The sequence below is a fragment of the Helicoverpa zea genome, chromosome 1, assembly GCF_022581195.2.
Source record: "Helicoverpa zea isolate HzStark_Cry1AcR chromosome 1, ilHelZeax1.1, whole genome shotgun sequence".
NCBI lineage: Eukaryota > Metazoa > Arthropoda > Insecta > Lepidoptera > Noctuidae > Helicoverpa > Helicoverpa zea.
The window spans coordinates 3,939,863-3,954,917 of record NC_061452.1 but is presented as its reverse complement, the minus strand read 5'-3'; the positions used below and the strand labels follow the sequence as shown (position 1 = coordinate 3,954,917).

General features: G+C 35.6%; 1 non-coding gene across 1 annotated transcript; it reads right to left on the bottom strand.

The window, feature by feature from the left end:
• Positions 1–4,561: 4,561 nt before the first annotated feature.
• Positions 4,562–4,723, bottom strand: LOC124635589. Its single transcript, XR_006985032.1, has one exon. It is a non-coding gene; the product is annotated as a U1 spliceosomal RNA (small nuclear RNA).
• Between the last annotated feature and the right edge of the window lie 10,332 nt (positions 4,724–15,055).

Sequence of the window (15,055 nt, the reverse complement as noted above, 5' to 3'; positions counted from 1 at the left end):
GTTGTCAAACGTGTTGGTTTCACTTCCAAACATTTTTTTATAATCGTAACATTTTTATTGGTAATCTAATTACATTATTATTCCTTAACTTGACAGCAATAATCGGTTATTAAATAATATGCTTATTTACGGGACTTCAAAAATAAATCTTATTAAAGAAAAGCCAATTTGATATCCAAATGTTTTGAAAAACTTGAGGATAGCGCCATCTATATTTAAACATTTGACTCTTCAAGTAGAACTGGCTTATTTAGATTGTATGTGAAAATGTTAGATGGCGGTGCTATTGCGTTAGATATTTTATGAAAAAGTCGTGGAAACAAAACAGAAATAAAAAATCATACCATACAAAAAAGTGATCAAAATGTACAAAAGTTGTATATTTAAACGTAAAATTTTATAAGATTTGAACTACCGACCAATTACTAGAAACTCTAGGTATATTTCGGCAGTACTTTCGACTGGGAGCGTGGCGTCTCCTGTAATCCGGCTACTCGGAGGTCGGGACCGGAGGATGGTTTGAGGTCGGGGGTCCTGGTGCTAAGTGGCCCATGTTGACTGGACGTCCACACTAAGCCTGGTATTGATATGGATCCCCCGGAGGAGTCTGGGGGATGCAGGTCTACTAAGGAGGGGCGAATCGGGCCAGGGGGGAAACCCAGCAGCCAAAAGTCCCCGTATCGGGCAGTAGTGGGATAGCGGCCGGGAGTGGGCGCTTAGTATCAGCCTGACCAATAAAATCAGACCCGTTTCTTTTGCTACTTATATCAAACAACTTCAGTATTTAAGGATAATATTGAACATGAACACAGTAAAGATTACTTTTGTATTTATCTTTATTTAGAACTAGCTTCTGCCCGCGACTTCGTACGCGGATCCTGTCCCTTATGCCAGCGACTACGGGGTCGGCAAAATCAAAGATCTGAATAGTCTGATATTGAATTTTAAGGGCCCGTTGACTTGAAAACAACGGAATACGCATAACCATTAGAAACGTTCCAAATATTTAATTTTTGTACTTTAACGGCAAAAGCACAGCAGACTAAACAAAACGCTGAGAACTGAACCGCAATAGACGTGACCATAGGGATAAAAGTAGTGATTCTAATTAGTCCGCATTTAAGTTGTGTGTGGCAAAAATATTACACGTATTATTACGTAAAAAAACTTTAAATAGATGACAAAGTCGTGGTGGTTTAGTGGGTAGAGAACCAATCTCTCAAGTATGAGCGTGCGTCTTTGATTCCAGGTCTGGCAAGTGCCTGCCAATGCAACTTTTCTAAGTTCGTATGTACTTTCTACGTATATTTTGGATACCAATGACCGTTATTTGGAGGGGATGTTAAACTGTAGGTTCCGGCTGTCATTGAACATTCTTGGCAGTCGTTATGGGTAGTCAAAAGCCAGTAAGTCTTACCAAGGGGTGTTGGGTTGAGCGGGTAACCGGGTTGTGGAGGTCAGATAGGCAGTCGCTCCTTGTAAAACACTGGTACTCAGTTGCATCGTGACTGGAAGTCGACCCTAACATAATTGGGACAAAGGCTCTTCAGATAATAACGACAATAATAATGAGATATAGGCACCGCAGAACATCTGAGGCTGATGACGGGGAGTAGCGACCCCGCGGGGCTATATATACTGAGTTCTCCAGGGAGAGTATACTGTCCCCCATCTCCGGCCGGTCGGAGTGAACCATGACGGGGGTAGGTCTCACGCCTCTGGCTTGGCTTGGCCGTCCAGAGTGGAGTCGCTAGAGCAGGATTAGTAGCCCTGCTCGGAGGGTAGGTGCCTCATGGTAAGCACAGGGAGCGCGTAATCTGCGTTTAAAGTCCACCGAGGTATCCTCAACCTTCAGCCGCTCATGTCCCTGTTGCCCTCTTGTTGCTATTCAGTGACTGGTTCCCGGGGGCCCAGTAAGTGAAGTGGCGAGTCTCCACCTGCCATTTTTACATGTACCCAATACATTGTCATCCACTAACATCCCATCACAATAGCCCAAGTAGTCTTCCTCCATAGTTAGCAATAGTTTAGCACAGAACCGGGGATTGTCTTTTTTTTAACGACGTCCACCGGGGATTGTCCTTGGGTTCATTTCTATAGTGTATAAAGGGATAATTGTCGGTTTTGTGTCACCATTTCATGAAAGTTGTCTCAAAAGGGCTTCAGTGTGTTGGCTTCGGCCCCACGTTTGCCTCCCAAAAATTCGGAACTCTATAGTCCCGAGGTCTGGAAGAGACATACAAAATAATAATGAGATATAATGCAACAAAGTCGGAGAGTGGGGGCTCGTGACGCCACGTCTGAGTATGTAAAATTTATACTAAGCAGTGACTTAACACGAAATTTAAGCGTTGTTGTATCTTCGTTATTATTTGTTTGTGAGAGAGAGAAAAGAAAAATAGGTGTCCGTTATTTTAGGGTTATCTAAAAGACGGACTAATTACTTTTTTTGATTCACCATACCTATTTCATAACATTAATTTCTAAACATTTCAAGTGTAGTATTGCTCTTGAAGTTCCACATCAGGTGTTCCAGATCTTCGATGTTTATACGTCAATAGAGAGTGCTTATCAGATTAAACCACTTTTACTAAAACGTCATATCTTCATATGCTATAGTCTAGCTGGGCTCCTGGAGTTCCACATCAGGTGTTTTACATCTTCAATTTTTATAAGTCAACAGAGAGTGCTTATCAGATTGAACAACTTTTGCTAAAACGTCATACCTGTATATGGTACAGAGAAGCTGGGCTCTTGGGGTTCCACATCAGGTGTTCCAGATCTTAAAATTTATTATCTCAGGTGAAAATGCTCATCACATGAAAAAAAAATTACCACGGCACCATTTTTGTATCTCTTATAGTTTTGTTGGTCTGTTGGAGTTTATTTATTTATTTATTGCAAAATGTATACAGATGCATCTTATGCTAGGTACACATTACCCTGTTAGGGCGCAGCAAATTAACTTAAAACTAAAGTATTATAATAATGACTTAAACTATAAATATATATATATATTACATTAATTTATAAGAAGTTAACAATATCTAGAATTAATTATTAGTTAAGCTTACATCTACTTAGGTATATGACAGTAGTTTTAGTTTATTATCTTAATTATTATATCTACTATTATTGCACAATGTTTTAGGAACGACATAATACTGTTTTGTTTTTATTTATAATACATTTAAAACAACAAATTAAATTATATCTAGAGGTGGTTATTTATTATTTTAAGCTTCTATCTTCTAAGTATTCCTGTACACTATAGTAGCATATAGTTCTGCATAGAGTTCAGCATAGAGTTCTGCATCAGGTCTTCAAGTTTCGAAGATAAATTATAGCCTATATGTTGGCCAGGCTTAATACTGATACAACAAAGAAAAAAACATTGAAATCCGTTCAGTAGTTCGGAAGATTAGCGTGTACAAACAAACAGACATACAGACATACAGACATACAGACATACAGACAAACAGACAGAATTTTTTTTTTGGATTTGTGCTCCATTACTGTTTCTAAACCCCACCCAATTATTATTTTTTTAATATATTCAATGTACAGACACAGTTTTTTTACAGATTTATTATATGTATATAGATAGATAGGTAAGTACGTGATTTATGTTTATGCATTTACTTAGGTCCTATTTAGCTTTGGTTTGCTTTTGCAATTCAATGGCTATTTATGTTTGATGTTCATAATCCTAATCTACTCAATTGGTACCAACGTTTTTTCTAAGTTATCCCGTACGAATTCGCACAGGAGCAGTAGTGTTTTATTTACATCTACCTATGTTATGGCAGGTACATATTATGAATCAAGTAAGTAATAGCAAGTAACTATTAAGATAAACTGTGGTAATAGCCAAGTTCGTACAAGAACAATTTGACCAATGTTGCATGTTATCAGCCTATTACTCTAGATCCCGTAACGGTATGATGAAGGTTAATATTAAAATATCACTTTTTATGTTCTCGACTTTTCCTGGAACGTAATACGGGTAAGTACGTCTATGTTCCGGTTACTGCAAGCACTTTCAAAACCCAAGGTCCTTCAAGACATTACCGTGGCACATTCTCGTTTCATTAAAATCCGTATTATAACTCCTATTTTCTAGGTCATAAGGGCGATTTTCATTGTATGTAAATTATGTGGTCATTATGGTCGTATAAATTGTAGATTAATTATTGTTATAGATTTAGTAGGGCGTTGTTTTACGGATGTTGGTGGTTTTGGCTTGTAATTGTATTTAACGAGAGACTAGGAGGTTTGTGTGGGCACGATCATGAAAAATTAGACTTACCTAGTGAATTAACAATTATCGCAATCAGAGATAAGGTATCGGATTGATTTACCGCTCTGCCACCTGCTATTAATAAAATTAGCTTGTGACTTTTTCATTATTGTAACTTGTTATTATTTTTTATATAATTGGGATTGCATACATGATGCATTTTTAATTCTCTTTTAGAACCCGGTACAATTGACCATTAGGTACTTTTTATGACACAGAGCCACAATCTATATTACTTCTACAATTTTTAAGTGAAATCTGAGGGGACAGCGCGTACGCAGTCCCCACTACCAAAAATAACGCGTCCGAGTTATCCACATTAGGGATAATCGCAGGGGTCAACCCATCCGCAGTGCAATGGATGGACCTCGCCCTGGGGGAACCGCCTTCTTGATCACGGTCAGTGTTGCCAACTCGGATTTTAAAAAAGGCGTAGGTCAGATAAAGAAAATTATGTAGAAATGTGAAATTGCCATATAGAAAATACGTAGATCTACGTACTTTTTTTCTGAGTGAAATTAAGAGAGTAGGGTAGGTAAAAGTAAATAAAACAAAAATTTATATTACCCTAAAAGTAGTAGACAGCAGACAAACAATAAATTTAAAAATAAATTACTGTGAGCAAACAAAAAATCTATGAATTATAGGTCTACCAGAATCTCATGGCAAATATGCAAATATAAAATCATTTATTTATATAGATATTTATATATTTGCACATAGGGTATGAAATAAATAAGGTTAAATAATGAATGGATTTTAATATATTTGTGTATAAAGTTTGGCTTATTTGCCATGAGATTCTGGTAAACTTATACCACCTGTAGTTAATTTAAACAAGTTTACTTTCAGTATCATCACTTTATTTAAATTATTATTTTTTTATTAAATTGAGCGGGAAGTTGAAAAATAATATTTTTTTAGGTTATGAAGATTCACTTTGACACTTTGACGGTCACGTCACATTTCATTTTTTTTTTTATTTATGGCTCCTCCGTTTCAAATGAATGGCGCGACGTGTTGAGTGGCGAGGCGAGGGGTGTGCGTTATAGTTCGGCCATTCAGAGAATGCGTTCCTGACACGTCGCGATTGAACTGACGACGTAACTACATTCATTGATTATTGATATAATAATGTTGTTTTAATGCTCCTCAATTGTTAAAACGGTAAACAACCAGCAAAAATATTTTTATCGTAACTGCAACGCCATTGCAAAGTTACGTCGTCAGTTCAATCGCGACGTGTCAGGAACGCATTCTCTGAATGGCCGAACTATAGTATGAAACGGAACGTTTATTTTTTTTTTGCGAAAGTAAAGGTAATTATGCCCATTCAGTCTATTTTGCAAATTTGAACAATTTTGATAGAAAATACGTAGATTCTGGGACTAAAGTTCGTAGGTTCGCAAGAAAGGTTTAAAGTACGTAGATCTACGTAAAAAGACGTAGAGTTGGTACCACTGATCACGGTATCCCCTACGCCAGGTAAGTATGATTTCAACAAAATTACAAGCGAGGGTCCTTCAACGGCGGAGAATCTTAACACCGCGATTCAGCTTTGGGGCGCTTTTCTTCAACGCCATCTAGGGAGAAAATCTGAACTAACAGCGCCGCGACGCTATCAGAAAGACCACTTCTCGCCACTATTTTCAAAAGTGAGAACAAATAATTACAAAGGTGTGAAGTCTCTTATCTAATAGTTATTTGCTTTTCATATCAGTTTTCATACTTTAGGTAAATAAAATTTCATACATTTTGATAATTGCTAGGTAACGATATTGATGGATAAACAATTTGCATTCAGTATCATTTGATCGAGTGATAAAATAAAAATTGCTACATAATCTTAGCTGTAAAGTGGTCTGTCAACAATTGAGTAAGTACCTAATAATCCTAAGTCTAGACTGTGGAGGCGTGCGTAGGCGATCAATTCTTATGCAGTTGCTATTATCAATATTTTTTTAAAGAGGTTGCATGAAAGAAAGTTTGCGTCTTTACTCGACTGCTGCAGACCTACGTCTGTATATGTAGGTATTCATAGGTTATTAGGAATATGCAAGGGATGTGTTTTCCCGAAGTAATTAGATACCAAGTTAGTACAGTCAGCTTCTGAAAGGGATAGTTAAGATAGTTTAATGTTAAATCTATTTTAATCTATCTATCAGTACTTACACCATACAAGCTTTCCTTCTATACTAGCATTAGGTGTAAAGAGTATGTATTGTTTTTTTTATTGTTTTTTAAAGGTTTTGAAACTACTAATTTATTTTTCTGTAAGAAATTTACGCTACCACCGGGTTACATAAGGCTTCATTTTATTCAGGAACGATAAGTGAGTAAGTACATAGCTTCCACGGGAAGCGGGTTAAACAGCAACTAAATATCCTTTGCTAACGATTTTCGAACTGAAATTATACTTAGTTAACAAGTAGTTATTTCTCATTGGCAGAGCTAGAAGCTGGAAGCGCTATTAGAAAAACAAAACACTATCTAAGAATAAATCATCTAAATTCATATGTTTGCACACCTACTAAAACAAGGTACGCGTATATGCTTAGGTACTTGTATAAGAACTAGCAAAACTCGTTGCATACTAATGTAAGTGCGTTTAGGTAGGCTTAAATTGCAATTGGATCGGACATTCCTTGGGCGAATGGTAAGCTAACCTTTGGCTTGGCGTGACATTACGTTCACCGCGGTCATGGGACTTACATACAATATGTAACAAATAAAATCTTATTTGTTACATACATATTGTACTATGTTATACGATAATTGTGGCTAGAAGACTAGGTCCGCTGAAGTTCTCATCTCTGTTTGCCAATATCTGTCAGTCAATATCTTTGCTAGTACCGAGAGTTTGCTTGCGGTCTGTGAAAATTACTTTGAGCAACTATGTATATAAAAGTGTTTCCTGGAAAAATAGGCTATCTGACAATGAAGAGAATTTTCAATTCGGCCAAATAGTTCCTGAGATAAGCTCGACTAGGTGCATTAATGGAATAGACAATCGAAAAACCATGCAAAATCTACTTTTTACAATTGTTAACGTAACAATAATGAACGAAAGTAAAATAACATAGCAAAACTCATTTCAGTATTTTCCAGTTCAGACTAAAAATAGTTAGGAAATAATCTAGATAATCGGTAAACACTATACCGAAGTTATACCTAAGGCAGTAACCCATGATATTACGTAACTCTGTATCGGTCCATGGCATATTTCGATCACGAAATCGACACAGATATTAATCGATTATCATTTATTTTCACTTTCAATTTGGGCTATCTAAAATTAGGAACTGCCTACCGCGGCTTGAGTATGGAAGATCAAGATTTACTGGTGAATTAAATTAGTTAGTAGGATAATAGAGAATAGAGATAGGCGTGTTTAATAATAACAGACTTATCAGTAATCAGTAAAAAAATATAGAATTGTGCTAATACTCAAACGGCTTGTATTTATTAGGTTAGGTTTAACATTAAATTTAATTTATACATTAAATGCTAAAACGGAGACATAGACCATCAGTTAAAAAAAAACATCGGCGACAGAGACAGCGTTCTTCTTTTTTAACAAATCAAGATTTTTTTTGTTTTCATAATAAAAATATTATGCATATAGGAATTGGATTTAAATATGCCCAAGTAAACAATAGTGTTGTACTATTTAAAAAATAATATACTTACACATACCTGTCTATTGCAAAAATATTCATCCACATTTAATATTGATGTGAAAATAATAGCTATCAATTAAGATGTTAGCATAGATAGTTCTACTATTTACTTATTGCAGGGTCATTACACTAAGTAATAAGACAGTATAAGTTAAAATATTCGTACATGTAACATGTGTAATTACGAACGATTTCTTATAGAAAGGACTGATGTAACTCCATACGATTGATATGAAAGCAATTAATTGTAACGCATTAGATAACTGGACTGAATGTGTAATTTGGCTATTGTTTGAGTTCAGATTGAAGGCAGATGGGCATACGAACTGTTTGTTTCCATTGTACGCTAAAACTTAACGTTACTTTCGTATAATATCACACAAAGTGACTTTTCTCGGAAAGAGGACACGTTATAAGATTCGGCTGCGATGTTATTTTTTTTCTAAGTCTTCGTCTCTACGAGTTGAGCCAATGTTTTGAAGTTGCTGACAGAATTCAGACATTTCTATCTCTGTCACATCAATGTTTGGCTCTTAAGAAAATTAAGCATATGAACTTAATAATTAATCTCTGAATGTGGTATCTACGAGATATGAATTTGAATCAAAATTAAATATCGTGAGACAATGCAACCGCAAAATATCTAAGACATCCCAATCGGAAGTACGATACATATCATAGACAAAAAGAACGGTTCCGTGACTAATACGCATCCGTGATAGTGACGTGCGCGTGGGCCGAACGATGGACCACTAATGATTAATAACCGCTTATCGATTACATGAGTACCGATTTGAATTTAGAAGTACCCCTGATAGATTATATGGATGCCCGTGTTTTGTTTTGAATTTAATCGAAGTGGCCAGTTTTATTTAGAAATCATTTTATGGCCTACATGGTTTGCAGCAAAGATATTGTATAAGCAGTGACTATTTTTTTGATATACAAACTGTTCATGGTTTCAAGTTCATTTTAATGACCACGCAAAGGTGACCCTCTGAATGGGTTTAGACTGAACTTGTTATATTTACTTGAGACTGGTGGTGAAGCAAACTACGTTTCAGGAAATGAAAAAAAACTGTCGTATATTTTGCCTCAAGTGACAATTTATTTTAATGTTAAAATATTTAAATAAATAAATTCATTAACAATTTCAAGTTTAATATTTTGATCATTAAATTTTTTTGTTTGTACAAAAAATTAAATTAAATATTGTGCAATTGAAACCTTGATATTCAGCACATAGGAGTATCAGATGCTACATTAATCTAGTTATTCATATTAAGCAATTCTTAAAATAAAACGTATTTTATGTAAATCTTTGAACAAGGATAAATAGGCTATAAAAATTGAGCCTACTTAGACTTAAGTTCACCGACAACATAACGTCAGTTCTCTTAAAATAGCTTCTTAGTTTCAACTGTTTAATGAAAAAATTCCGTACCCAAAGGGTAAAACGGGACCCTATTGTTTTCGTTCCTCTGTCTCTGTCTCTCTCTGATGTATTTCTCTGGCCGCTATAACAACAAATACTGAAATCTAGAATACAATAAATATTTTGGGGGTCTCCCATGAATAATGGTACGGAACCCTTCGTGCGCGAGTCCGACTCGCACTTGGCCGGTTTTTTTTAAATAATCAGACGTTTATGTTCTCTTTAAACTTGGGCTTTAATAGTATGGAATATTCATCAGATTTAATTCAGCAGTCAGGTACAGTCGCTCTCACTTCCTGACTCAAAGTAATTACAAACTTAATTGATCACGTTTTACTACATTATGACATTTCGGAGATGATAAAGAACGTTTCCGTGTCAATATTGGTATTTTATTTTGTGCACTTTTTTGTTTGATTGTACTCTTCCTGCATTCGGATTGTTGGAACTGTAGGTAGTATAATACATAATAATATTTAGTAAATTTTTATACGCGATCGGTTAGCACCACGGTAAGCTATTCAGCTTGGATTTTGGGTGTTAACACAACTGATAAACGACATATATAGATACCTACAGTTATAAATAGTATAGAATAGAATAGGTACGAATTATAGCACCCCGACCACAACCAACACCCATGGTCATCACATAAATGATAACCATACTGGGAATCGATCCCGTTACAATCCGATCGTCAGTCAGGCATGGTGACCATTGCGCCAACGAGGTTGTCGTTTGTTTTCAGTAGGTATCTATTACTTACAGGTTTATTATAAAGTGGTCCAGACTATTGTGGTTACAAGAGGCTAATTATTATTACAAGCAGGGTCATTAATTTGTTCAATTTGCACAACTAAAGTTGACAAGCTACTTTATATTTGGTAACTCGAAATGGCAATTACCCTAAAGGTACTTAATGAGCCCTTGTTTGAGATACCTGTTATAATATTGCACCAAGTATTGGCAATAGTGGTCTGTCTTTATGGGATTATTGAAGCAAGTCTACTATGTACTTTATATGATACTAGCTTTTGCCCGCAACTTCGTTCGCGTGGAATAGTGACTACCAGCAGATTTTTGATTTGACCAATAGATGGCGCTATATGTCCGGAATAATTTTATTTTTATTTTTGTTTTTTGTAATAAAAACTATCCTATGTCCTTTCTCAAGTTTCAAACTATGTCTGTACCAAATTTCACACAAATCGGTTCAGTAGTTTAGGCGTGAAGAAAAGACAGACAGACAGACAGACAGAGTTACTTTCGCATTTATAATATTAGTTTGGATTTGGATGATAATAAAGAGGAAAGATTTGATTGTTTGTTTGTATAACATGAATAGGTTCCGAAGGTTCTTGACCGATGTGAAACATTATTTCACTGTTGGAAACCTACACTTTTTCCGAGTAACACAGGCTTTATTTTATCCAGGAACGGGCAGTAGTTCTACGTGGAAGCGGCTAGTATGAAATACAATACTAAATCAATTGGAGTAGGAAGTATTTAAAAACAACTACAATATTTATAAAACTCATCTTTAAAATTAATCACAAAAATCTTATTTATTTTTAAATTTAACTAATAGTTGAACCTACAATTAAAACGCCTCCGACCATTATATAGGTACAACGTTATGTATATTCACGTAATAGTTTCGTGCTATCGTTTTATTAACATTTAGATGAAATGAATTAAGCCTCTAAGAATATATAACAAATAATCTGATATGTTAGATCATGATCAGCTTTAAATTTAAAACTAGAGCGGATGTGAAGTAATGTAAATATCACGACAGGATCAGGTCTCACACTTGACTAAATACGAGAGTAAAGTCTGTCTGTCAATTAAGTACAGAGACAAGGTAAAGGAAGTCAGACTGGCAGTCGGTCTGTGAAAAACTCTAGAAGCCGACCCCAATATAGCTTGGGAAAAAGCTAGGCAGATGATGACACCATAGAGGAGTTGGATTAGTCGGTAGGACATAGCTCCTTCATGTAGGTATGTAAATACAAAGACTCGGAAGCGGCCCTTAGACAACTCATCAAATATTAAAACAAGTGCGAAGATATGGAAAAACAACAGAAATCACTAGAACTCTTTTAGTTCTTATAAATAGTCCCTTCCACATTTAAAAATCAAATAAAAAACTACCTACACTCTACAAACAGAAAAAAGTATCAATTCCACGCTTTGATGCAAAATCATTGATCCGTAGCCACCCAAAATAAACACTATTATTATAATAGTGACGACTGTATAACTATTAGAATGAAGTTATTTCGCAAACACGTAACCAATGGATTTTCCAATAATACAGTTGAATGATGGGATATTGATTTTCTATTGTATAGTCTGGTGTCAGGGTGTAATGGCTATATCAAATACCTTTCTATGGTGACATTGTGTAAGTTTACCTACAGCATTTTTTGCCTAGGAATTTGACTTGATGTTGTTAAAACCGCCCGTACGTTGCATACTTTTTGTCGGCCATTAGTTTGATTGGGGCTCATTCAATATGGAGATGAATGGACATTGCAACGATCATGTATCTGGCCAGTATCAGACTGACTTAAAAGTTTGAACGGAATCACTTACCTTCCAAATAAACAGTCAACCAACCATGAGGCCTACTATCGACCTACAGTTGATCCTGCAGAACTGGAGAATCAGATCTGAATAATATATAGGTACTCTCAAAGTGTTTCTTGAAGAAGCTGAACATGTCCATTACATATGAAAGGAACCTTTGTCCAATCAAGACACTTTAAATAACGTTCATATGTCATCTGGGAGTGGTTTCAGCCCATCTCTGCCATATTGCCTATTAGGTACCCTAAGCTACGTTCAATAGGCGATTAGACCAGCTGCCTATCAAAACTCCTAATGATCTGACCTATTCAGGACCTCCATAAAGAACACTTTTGAACTAGACATCTTGATTATGTTATTACAGACGGAATGTAATTAATAATTAAAGTCATTGACATTGTAGGCTGGTCATGCATTATGTCATATTTGTATCTACTGGTGGATTATGAAATGAATTGTTGATATAATCGTGACCTCTTTTGTATTTGGTCAAGGTTTATAAGGCTGAAATAATATTGTGACCTAATTAAGTAATGATTATGTGACTTTACTACCTTTATTTAACGATGGCAAAAATCATCAAATGACCCTTCCCGCTGTGGGTTAGCAGCGGTGAGGGAGTGTCAGACATTTACTGACTAAAAATCCACCGTGTTCCTTTGTAGGCCTTTTATGTACCAGGGCCGTGGTAATTCTTTCGAACAATCCCGCATTATTCCGATCTTTGTAGATCTTGATAGTGTGTTAGTAAAGAGATTGGCCAAAATCATGACAATTAACAAGTTACAGGAGTTTTTAATCCAAAAGTCGAAATAAAATTGATATCAATTAGATTGCATTAATTACAAGTTGAAATGCAATGCAATTAATAACAGTTTCCATAATAGTTTAAAATAAATTACACCTCAAGAAACCTGTATGTCGTACCATACGTAACATAACTCAAACCTTAACTATAAAAATATCACTCAATTACATAACAAACAAATTAAATAGCCTTACCCTTACAATTAACGACTTCAATGAACCTGTTATCAATTGGCAAGCATTGCAAAATGCACCTGATACAGTGCATAAGGCACGGCCGACATTCAGTGAAATAGTCCACTTGATAAGGCTGGTTGCACAATGACACCTTTCACTAGTTGTGCAAGTGTCCAGTAGTGCAGATCAAGGTCGTTATAATGAGGATTTATGTTGAGTTTGATATTATTTGTTTGTTTAAAGAGTTTATGTCTATGAAGTATTGGTGGTGAGCTGGTTTAGATTAAAATGTTAGAGGTAAAATATAAAAGCATGTTTCATTAAATTTGTTCTTACGAGAGCGTCAGGTCAGAGACCGAAAGATGTAGATTATAAAAATGCCGTAGTAGAAGTATAAAACAATAAACAAAGGATAAGAATATGCTATGAAGGTCAATCTTAATGGCGTTCTATTAATCTTAACTTATCCTATGTAACGATTGACCCGTGTCAGTCCACTTTTGCGCAAAAGCCTCTCCCTAGGTATGATATAAGCTTATAGTTGTCGTCCTCCACATACCTTATAACTATCTACTAATAAGTACCTATCGTAGGTACCTACTAATAGTCATATATTTAACTCACTTTAAATGGCCATTGATTATGAAATATGTTATTGAAACGACAACTTATCATACACGTATTGTTATTATGTAACAGTAAAATATATAAACCATGTATATTAAGCACAAAACACGTCATTAGACACGCCCAAATTAATAATTTCCATATCCTAAAGGTAATATTGATGGTGACAAAAAATTGCTCTGTTGGCGATCGAAGAATGATTTATCTTTCGCGCCTACCTATTAAATATCGTTTTAGTTCAACCATGACCCCGTATTAGTAATTTGATTGGTTGACATAAAGGACCAGTTAATATAGGCCCAGATAACGAGGTGTTATGTTAATAACTTGTACTTAAATGGTTCATTAAGTAAAGACAATACTTTTGTAGTATTTATTTCTGTATTTACTCTGAGACTTACTTTCAACATAAACTCAGCGTTCTTGATAGGATTTTGTGACAGATTTGTCCGTGTTTCTCTCCACTGAGAATGCCTTGCCTGTTTACTTTCTTCAGGTCAAAAGCTTTCATTCCATAAAAAAGAAAAGAGTATCGCATTAAAAATCTATACTCAGTTATTTCGCGATATATCTGTAGAGCAAAAATTACGACGTTACATTAGATAACTACATGCTAAGTTACTCGCGCCGAATGGGCTTAGAACCGCCATGATTAGGTATCATTTGTCATGCAAACAAAACAGTCAATGTGGCTAAGTTCAAATTGTAATTTAGTTTGATTGATGAGTGTTACCTGCTCACAGTACGATAGTGTTAATTAATAATAGTAGTTACAGCCTTTTTTATCGTGCCACTGCTGGGCACAGGCCTCCTCTCACACGGAGAAGGATTAAGCCAAATCATCACGCTTGCTCAATGGGGGTTGGTGTTTTCAGACTATAAGGTCCCGGTTTCCTCGAGATGTATTCCTTCACCTTTTTATCAGCCTTTGAAAGTACATACGAACTTAGAAAAATTGCATTTGTACTTGCCTGGAATCGAACCCTCACACTCATACATGAGAGGTTGGTGCTTTACCCACTAGGCCTGGTGTTAATTAATATAATTAGTAAAATAATAATCCCTGTGAAAAGGTCGCGGTGTGGTTCGGACAGCCTTGCGCTTGCGCCGTATTTGTGTCAAACGTGAACAGATCGTTTAATTAGTAGGTGTAGAAGTGAACAATTACTGTGGGCGGGCCTTGTGTGGACTCGCGAGAATTATTTCGTTTTTTATTATGTCAATAATCGGTAGGTACATTTTTTTGGGGTGCTTCAAAATTAATTTTCATATTTGAAACAAGTATTTTCCCAGTCATCCTTCTCCATCTGTTGAATAGAAAGGTCTGACATTTTTGCATTCAATTACCTATTAGGAAAACCATTACCAAGAGCGTGAAAGAATTTGCATAGGGCTCACTTATGTCTTTGATGTTATTTTGAAACTCTCCTATATACT